Source organism: Schistocerca gregaria, chromosome 5 (assembly GCF_023897955.1).
Source record: "Schistocerca gregaria isolate iqSchGreg1 chromosome 5, iqSchGreg1.2, whole genome shotgun sequence".
In the NCBI taxonomy this organism is placed as follows: Eukaryota; Metazoa; Arthropoda; class Insecta; order Orthoptera; family Acrididae; genus Schistocerca; species Schistocerca gregaria.
The window spans coordinates 196,317,459-196,324,846 of record NC_064924.1 but is presented as its reverse complement, the minus strand read 5'-3'; positions in this window follow the sequence as shown (position 1 = coordinate 196,324,846).

The window sequence follows — 7,388 nt, the reverse complement described above, 5'->3', positions numbered from 1 at the left end:
GTATTACTATGTTATCAGCTTGGGGCAGCAGTCGTGGGCTCTCCATCGGCCTGAATTCTCATGTGACAACAGATGTCCACGAGTAGCGAAACAGTCGCAGCGAAACACACAGTGATCCAAGAAACCGTTTATACTTTTATTCCAAATGCAGACCACAATATTATATTTTCGATCTGTGATGACCATCTTAAATTCCTGAGAAAACTGTTGGTGTTGAGGTCTTGAATTTTCTCATCTACACCGACATTAATTACTAATTGTATAAGCCGGCTGCTGTATCTAAAATAACATAAACAACAGATCCTAGTTTAAAAGAAGCTAATAATGTTCCAAAAGGATGCTGCTGATTCTGAATAAGTATTTGAAGAGATCAAACAATTAAGGTCATCAGTGCCCTACTCACCCCACAAGGACAGAAGCAGTGTAATTAGTCTCTTGGCGTGTAGAGTAAAATCTGTGTGAAATGGTTCCGTATGTTTGTGTAGTTGTATCTGAGGCGGAAGATGGATATGAGGCCGGTAATCGCCTAGTGAAATGTGGGAAAATGCCTAAAAATGATACCCACGATGGCCGACACACCAACCCCTCGTCGTTAATGTGCCGGACGGATTCGATTCGGGGCCACATATTTCGCTGTCCTGGAAACGGTCGCGTTAACAAGCACAGCTGCCCAGGTGGATTTCTCAAAACATTCTTTGAGCCTTTATTAACCGAACGAATGGTTCCGACGTTTTTGAAAATTGCAAATCAAAAATGCACACTTTCGTCTGTAATGCACTTTGTTTATGGAGGCCTACATCCCGAAAATCAGTAGTGCAGAATTTGGGTGGAGTGGGGATAGAGGTGGGGGTCGTGCAGGCGTGGCCCTACTTTGACAAACAGTTTTTGTTAAACCAAAAATATCAATTATGCACAAACAATGAATTAATTAAAATTTACTCATCACAGTGATAAAAAAAAATTGAGATCCACTCCATCCCCTTAACATTAAAATTTAAGGCAGCAATAAAAAGCATAAACAGTTCACAATAATCGATCTCTTGACTATAAAATCAGTAATCACAAAACAACAATAGCTGCCGAACAGAATCACTTAACACAAACGATAAATCAGAAGAAAACCCGCCCTCACCATTAATTGGGCTTTCGTATATTGTCATTTCAAGTAAATAACAAGAGCGTTCAATAAGTAATGCAACACTTATTTTATTCTTGAGCAATCTCGGTTGAAAAACCGCCGAATTTGTTGTGGGACATCGTGGAATGTTCGCGCTTCAGCCACCAAAGCTTCTTGAAGCTCCGGTTGGTGAAGACCCTAAACATAGCTTTCAAGACGGAGGTGCATTCCAGGCACAGAGCTATCACTAAGTTTCTTTTGGCAGAAAACCAGAGCATTTGCGATATTCATAGGCGATTGCAGAATGTCTACGGAGATCTGGCAGTGAGTAAAAGCATGGTAAATCGTCGGGGGAGCCATCTGACATCATCGGAACAAGATCGCGCAAACCTGTTCTATCTCCTGCTTGCCATCATGCTGCATACAGTAGGTGGAATAAGGTCGTCAACTGAACGGAAATTATGTTGAAAAATAGGATTTTGTAGCCAAAAGAGTGAGAGATAATATGGTGTATTGGAATTCTGAATAGCAGCAATCTGATATTAGAAAAAAAGTGTTGCTTTACTTACTGGACGCCCCTTGTATTAGATCTACTAAGTACTCCCTTCACCAGCTACTCACTGTTAGGAATATAACTACCAACCAACTAAAATACTACATACGGAAATTTAGAAGTAGCAATTATCTAGCATACACAATTCCGGTTATGCTCACAGTGTAATAATAACAGACGAGATTAACATAGCTCTCCCTTCAGGAAGCCCAGTGTGCACGCAACACAGTAATTTCAACACACTGCGCTGTGCACACCGTCCTTCAATGTGGAATATAACTGAACATAATTACACTCGTTGTATATCGCTTATACCCTTTATTGTGTAATAACCATAGCTTGAAGCAACTCAGCTGCCTAATAATCTACTGTCGGTAACTAAAACTCACTTTTAGCCCCCCCTCTTGTCATATGAAATTTCCTTATTGTGTTTCTTCTTGAATTTCGGTCCTCAAGCTCGGTAAAGATGCCAACTGCCTCTTGGCCATGTCTCACGCCGACTTTAGTGGAGTGCGATAGGATTCCTGCTCGTTGGCTGTCCGCTGTTCCTTCCCTGAAGCTCACGCTGTGGGCACTATGATGCCCTCCGCCTGCTGAGATGAGTGGGCCCAAATCCCTTATTCAAGCCCGGAACCACCCCAGAATCTTCAGCTGCTTGCACCACATATCCTGATAGAGGCTTCCGTTGAGATCAGAAAGTAATTGCATCTTCCGCTACACTATGTCAACTTCCAAGCAAGGCATACATCCATCAACGTGGCCTACCAGCACCCAACACAGCCACGCCCCCACTGGCGGTTGGCGATGCGCTGTAGGCTCCTCAACTGCTTCACATAGTCACGGCGCTGGCTTTCGGATGCGTCATTGGCACTGGCTTTCAGACGGAGCAGATCACAGTCTCTCTCCATTTTGTGCCGCCACAGGTGCGCTCAGAGAGTAGCTAGCTGCAGCACAAATGCTGGCCACCACACTCTCTAGCCGAGGCCTGTAGCTCTATTCTGAATCTTCCGTACCGTTGGGTTCTGTATGTCGTAACGTCATTTTCGGTTTGGTAGCCGACATTTTGTTCTGTATGCTACTGAGGCCTGCCGAATTTTTACTTGCTGTACCAGAAAAGGGTGGTGAGGTGTTGGTGAGGCAATTCGTTCAGTTTGGTGTGCTTTGACAGCAGAGACAATTTTTTATTTTAGATATACTGAGTTGGATATAGTGATATGTCTTATTGAATAATCACCAGGACGCATCAAGGTGGAAAGTGAGTTCATAAACATTATTAGGATGCATTTCAGCTCAGAATCGTGGAAGTGGACATAGTGCACATGGTATTGCTAAGAAGACGGCCAAGGCAACGAAGGCGGGCAAGGCAGCTTGAGAAAATGCGGCGTAATGCGATTTGACAACTTAATCTTTGGGACAAGACAGACCCTTTTGAAATGCTTGACAGCAACTTCATTGGGAGGTAATCGGTGGTCTGTAATTTGGTTGAGGATCTGTGAGGCCATCAAAGAGATGCAGTCATCTTTTTGCACCTGAGGATATATTTGTTTAACAAGTCGTGAAATGACTAAATCAGTTAAAATTCCCTATCAGCCATGAAATTTTAACGCAGATAGCTATTATGAGGATGCCCAGCCGTATAATGACAATACATGAAGCCATTTTGGTGTCACTGGGATGTGAATGAACAAACATTCCCATTTTCTTTCACCTTTTCCACTGATATCTTATATGACCAACACTATTCATATAAACACACGTTTCGAAAACAATAATGGGGATAGTGTGCTGACTGGTAGCTTCGGGTGTGCGGTGATGTGTGTGCTGCTGTGCGCCTTTGGGTGACCATTCCTGCAGTTGTGGTTACTTTTCTTTGGTTAGTTGGCGCGAGCAGAGACACTAACATGGCACAAACCCACCTTGGTACCTAAGAAGCCGTACCGATCGCTACCGACTGACTTACAGAATTACACAGAGGCTCTATCGCTTGGTGCGCTCACTACCGAACTGGTCATCAGAGCGACCGACTGATACAGAATAGGACTGCTGGCCAAACTGCGTCCCTGAGTGCATCCGCTTCGGCCACTCTCCTGCCTAGCTGTACGAGTGCAGCAGTGAGTGGAGCAGAGTGGTCCGTAGGAAAGGGAAAATGAAGGCTGCAGCTGGACATCAATAGAGCAAAGTATTCGCCTTGCCAGACATCAAGCAGATCAGTGACAATTTCGCTTGCTTTAAATTAGACTTTCGCTCTGGAGTACGAATCTTATCGCATCTACCCGCTTGTCAAAAAAAAAAAAAAAAAAAAAAAAAAAAAAAAAAAAAAAAAGTGGAGAAGCCTCATTGATCAATGCCAAATGGTAGTTATCTTACTTTATGAATTGTTTAAAGACTGTGCAAAGTGCTTAATAAGCCACTGCACTATTTTGAGCTGGAAAAACATTCATTGCGACGTCTTTACAACATCAGCGAAAAAGATGATAAATTGCACTCGTCTTCTGATGAGCAACAGTGAACACTGGTTCAAATGTAGGAGGCCTTTGGGGAGAAAACAGAGTTAATGTTTAGTAGAGAGGTGGCAAAATCTTTTATGACCAACGTTGAAACGTCCCCTTAGAACAATTTATACACGACTGTGCTTAAACTGACACACAGTAATTTTAGCGGAACGCAATCTGACTTTCAAAAATCACTACGAAAGAATGGCCCTGACTAACAATAACCTATAAGTTTCACAAATCACTTACCTCACAAAAATCTTCGTTACTCAAGCTACTGCAATACAGCGAGCGCCACTACTGCCAGCTAAATAAATGATTCAAACTATGGAAGTCACTAACTACTCAGGCACAGTTAGCAAATGAAAGATTTTAATAGAGAACAAACAATGTATTTACCTTAATAGTCATAATATATATATATATATATATATCACTTCATGACACCAATTCTTACAAATTTCAAAACTCCGCCATCTCTCTCCCTCCCCACGTCCACCACTGCTGGCGGCTCACCTCCAACTCCGCAACGCTGCGCGCTGTTAGCATCCAGCTGCCGCTGTTCAACACTACAATGGCAGACAACAATGCAAACCAGCCACAGACTGCACACGGCACACCCAGTGATTTTCAGAGCGCTACGTGGCGTTACCAATAAAAAAACGTAAACAGCCTACTTACATAGCCCCCATGCTCCGCACAAAAAAAATTTACAAATTGTTTTGGGCAGTAGCCAATACAGATTTGAAAAATTTTTTCATAATTACAATGACAAAGAAATGAAATGCACACACTTATCGATACAATGTTGGTCAAAAGCAAAAAATTTCTCACAGTCCATAAAGACAGTCCTGATCGGTCATCACAGTAAAATTGCAGTGTTTTTTTTTTAAGTCTCAGCAATAAAAGAAATTGCACTTGGAAGTAGTTTATTTCTAAGCAGTCTTGAAGAAGTAGTGTTGTCCTTCCAACGAAAGACAGTGCTGACTCTTGACATGCCGACAGGTAATGGGCCACAGCAGAGTCAGTCGACGTTGAAGACTATCGGTAGGTAGGTCATCACAGAGCAGACCAACTGTAGTCCTGGTAGAGATTACTATTGGTGGGCCACCAGAGGTGCAGACCCACTGCAGTCCTTGTAGAAATAATGGTATTGGTGGGTCATCAAAGGTGTAGACCCACTGTAGTCCTTGTAGAGATGGACAGCAGCCATCTGTTTGACTGTGCAGGCGCACAATCACCATTGAAGAGTCTTGCAGATAATATAGCAAGTCCATAACCACCACTTGTGCACTCACAAAAATTGTTTTTGAAATGTCCTTACAACCAGCAATGCTGTTATCCAGTCCCTTACTGAATTATTAACACACGTGCAAACACTGTCAGTCCCTACTTCTCACATATTGTCCATATACTATGACCAACAGAAACGTGTGCAATGAAATGTAATTTACAAGTTACTTAATTTGATGAACTGGTGTCAATTACAATTTTATAACATAAGAATACAATAACAAAGGTACAAAATATATCATTAAAGAACATAATAGTACAGATAACATTTGCAGTAATACAGGCTTTACAAAAGAATCGAAATAACATATACCTCAGTGTTACAGGAATTGTGACAGGAGCACATACATTAAAAAAAAAAATAAGAATAAATTTCGAAACATCAACTTCACACATGAGCATTAAAACAAAATAGAATAAATAATGTCTAAACATCTTTGCAGAGTAAATAACATATTATTGATGCAAATTATATTTGAGGATAACAGTATTCCTCATCATAGTGAATGTAGCTTAGTATTAGAACAGAAAAAATTCTATGAAACAGTACATATAGACAGGATGAAAACAAATACACAAGGGTACACAAACATATATTTGGATACACAAAAGGAAAGGACAGGGTTTGTTTTCAGGGTAACATTTGGTACTGCAGTTCAAACCAAAACTTCATTCTGTAGATCTTTCGTCGTATCTCAACATTTGTTTCCTCCAAAAAAATCCTATCCAAGCATGCTTTCTGTATTCTGTTCACATCCTCTTTCAAAAATGGTTTTTCTCCACTATACACTACTTTTTTGGCCAAACCATTTTCTTATAGATTCTCAATGCTTTTCTTCCAATTCATCATAGTTAGATTCTTATATAGTCTACCCCCTCTTAAGCTAACTTAAATCTACTGAGCTCAGATGCTAAACTAAGGGACGAGGCAAAGCAGCAGCACAAATCAAATTAATACAAACAACAATGTCCCAAAAAAATGGAAATTGGTAAAGCAATTGCAATATTACAACTAATATAAGGCAGTGTACAGCAAACAAGAAAAACAAATCCCTAGTAAAACTGGCTTAACAGAGTAATACAAAGACAAATTCAGTAACATTACGCCTGGCACACAGCAGCAGCAAATGCAATAGCTTATAATTAAACATGACAAAGCTCAAGCAGAAAAAATATTACAGTAAAGACAACAATGCAGAAAAGGGAAATGTCTATTCACATATTAATATCTATGTCATTAAAGTGGTGCACCACAAGAAGTTATCCTACCCTAAAAATTACCAAGTACTTGAAAAGAAAATTATGTATGCAGTTCCTGTGAAGGGAAGTCTTTTTGTGCTCCTTCGTTTTTTTAAGTACATCGTTAAGTTATTATTTACTGCATCTGTAGGCATAAAATAACTATATTAGTACATCTATTAAATTGTATTTTAACCAATGCTGCAGTGCAGATAGAAACTAGATATTAAACAAAATTAGTAAATAAATATATAAAGCAATCCATATGGCATTTCTCTCAACTAGCAAGACAATAGCCGTGTAATGTTTCTCATCGTTTCATTAGGCATTTTAGTACATATCATAAATTAAGAGCTCCACAGTATAATCATATGTTTTCAAGTTTGAGCGTGTCGTATTTGCGATGCTTTCTACAAAGGAATGAATGTCAATAGCGAGGATAATGGCCTTCTTTTTTTTTACCTGTGTCTCTGAAAGGCACACACTAATGGCTTTCTTTTTGTCTGGTGGTTGTCGCGCAGCTGGGTGCCCACGACGCATTACATGCAGGTGGTCACTTAACTGTCTTATCGAAATATTTACGACACCAGTTTCCGCTACAGTGGCAGTCTCATATAAAAAAAATTCACAGGTCAAGAATTTGCGTTACAAATCTGTAGAAACAAAATCCGTTAAATATAATAGTGTCCAAAAA